Genomic DNA, 2,561 nt, shown 5'->3' with positions numbered 1-2,561 from the left:
AATGCTTCTTCTCTCCGCTTTGTGGAGTTTTCACCGCCTCTTGGAGGACTGCCTCTTCCTGTTTTCTTCCTTTATCTTTTCTTTTCTAGCCTTGCTACACTGGCAGCACTGCCAGCCAATGAGGACATCGCTTCTGCGAGTGAACCACCTAATCACATTCCATGTACTTTCATGGTCAGGTCTGGGTCTTCTCAGAATTAGAAATATACGTGCTCTGAGGTGTCTTCGATTACAGCTGAGTATACAGCTGCCCAAACAGCTGAGCCAGCCAAAGAGCTCGGTGGGGATGACTCGGAAACAGATCCAGATGTGCAGGTAGATGTAACATGATCCTGGAGCTTAGGAGCGTTTGGGCCTGTGGACATGCGATGGTCAGTGGTCTTGCTCTGGCTCCCCTCTTTCAGAGGTCTCCATGCGGGTCTCTGCAGTGCCGCACAGATGGCTCTGGTCACCATACAATCTGTTTTCAAGACCATGACTGATCAAGTGGGTACCTGGAGCTATGACAGACTTGCCTCACTGACTCTGAGGGGCCAGAACAGTGCTATTTCACATATTTGCAGGATGTTTAGTGTCTTATTGATCATAATTTATAGAGACACCATAGACTGTGACTTCAATATTTTAGTACGTATCATTTTACAGTTTGATCAGATGATGATGATGAGTCAGAATGGTTGACCTATGTCCTGACCTTGTCCTTGATGTATCTTCTATGCCAGATCATCTGTAGGTAACTAAAAAAAAAAAAAAAAAAAAAAAAAAACAATAAAAAATTTAAGATCATAATCTTGGAGGAAGAGTGAAGCCCAAACTTAAATGGTATAAACTCAGTATTTTATATGGAAATGATTTTCCTGGGTTACCTGAGGAATTCGAGTCCTTTTCCTCTGAGCTCTACCTTCAGCGGGGTTAACTCTTGACAGGAAATTCTGAGGGGCATTAACTCATTTGATATTTAAAAAGAAAAAAAAGTCCTCAGTGTATCTAAAGACTAAGGAAAATGGAGTTCTCTATTTTCCATTAGTAACTATACTTATGGACAGCTACTGAGGAAACATTCGTTTTCCTGATAAGTAAAGTTTGTGCCCATGTGAATGGCTAAGTTTTTTCTATGTATAAAAGAGCTTTAAAAACTGAATATTTATAAATTCATTTTATAGTTTAATTTTTGAGACAAGGTAATTTCAAAGAAAAATTCTGTAAATATAAGTACTGAGATGTTATTAATATTTCCTTATTCTCCTAAGTGGCTTTTAATCCTTACTTCAGTATTATGATTTTTATAACCAATAAAGAAAGTACACATTAAATATCTAACATATAATTATGACTTAAATAAACGACAAAATGTTTATTGTCATATTCTAAATTCAAATAAAAATCAAAATAGTTTAAACAAACAGAGTTATGGACAATATTTGTTTCCTATTAAAATACACAATTTATAGCAACTAAGTTAAAATATCTTTCAGGGAAAAAGACTACATCTCATACATCTTTTTTAGTAAATTCTCAACAAACCCGAGCTGGAAAAAGATACAGGAGGAGAGAGAAAGTGGGGATTTGTGGGCATCCTGGCCAGAGCTAAAGCCATGGGGATGACTGAGGGCCCCCCAGAGATAGTGTGCACAGACAGGGGACAGACCCCAGGACACAGGAAGAAGAGGGAGGCAGGGAGTCCATAAAACAAACTGATGAAAATTATTAAGAGCTTTACGGGGAACACCAAGAGAAAATGGTGCCTTTAGGGAATGAGAATGGGTCTTTACAGTGTTTGAAAGGCAGAGTGGACAGGTTTTGTAGGCCTGCGTGCCACACCCAGGCCCGTGTGGGCGGCTGACAGGTCAGCTCTGCTGCCCAGCTCTGTGCGGCTTGGCGCTGAGCTTAAGGCTGTTACGCGCTGAGCTTACGGCTGCAGCGCAATGAGCATAGTCGGAGGTGGCTGGCCTAGGACAGGTCTTCTCACCTGTTTGCTAGAGGGTGCGACCACTGGCCCTGGGAAGGACGGGGGGGAAGGGGGGGACGCGGGGGGGATGGGGGTGGGAGTGTCCCCGCCCCCTGTGACACTCAGGAAAGGAGAACTTCCACTACTTCTCCACAGCACAGTTCAGATCAGGCTGTGAGCTCTCACAAGGCTTCACAGAGAGCGTATTATGATGGATATTATTTCCGTGTGTGTACCTGAAAATACATTTGCCCATAGTACGTATGTAAGCAGAAACACCTGCTTTGAAAATCACCCATAACGATCTTTTTGAATAGCTTAAGAGAATAATTTAGAACCAACAGGCCTTGCGAGGGTGAGAGCACTTGAAGTCAATATAGGCATTGGAAAGAATTTAGAATCTGGCTTCTGAATGGCCAGGTGCTAGCACTGGCTTTCCTTAAATTAAATGGCCTTGAGCAAGTCATTTAGTCCTTTTGAGTCTCATTCTTCACATCTGAAAATTGAGAACATTATAACAAGATAGTTATAATAAACTATCCTGAATGTTCTTTCAAATTACAATATTCCATATTTCTGTAATTATCATCTGTTAAGATAAAATAATCATCCA

General features: G+C 41.2%; 1 long non-coding RNA gene across 1 annotated transcript in view; it reads right to left on the bottom strand.

Annotated features, from left to right (window-relative positions):
• Nucleotides 1-15: 15 nt before the first annotated feature.
• LOC111728800 overlaps nt 16-2,561 on the bottom strand; it is a 102,224-nt gene continuing 99,678 nt past the window's right edge. Inside the window, exon 4 of the long non-coding RNA XR_002775961.1 lies at nt 16-737. This is a non-coding gene — a long non-coding RNA (uncharacterized LOC111728800). The remainder of the gene's footprint in view (nt 738-2,561) is intronic.

Source organism: Pteropus vampyrus, unplaced genomic scaffold, assembly GCF_000151845.1.
Source record: "Pteropus vampyrus isolate Shadow unplaced genomic scaffold, Pvam_2.0 Scaffold229, whole genome shotgun sequence".
Classification (NCBI taxonomy): domain Eukaryota; kingdom Metazoa; phylum Chordata; class Mammalia; order Chiroptera; family Pteropodidae; genus Pteropus; species Pteropus vampyrus.
This window is presented reverse-complemented; position numbering and strand designations above follow the sequence as displayed.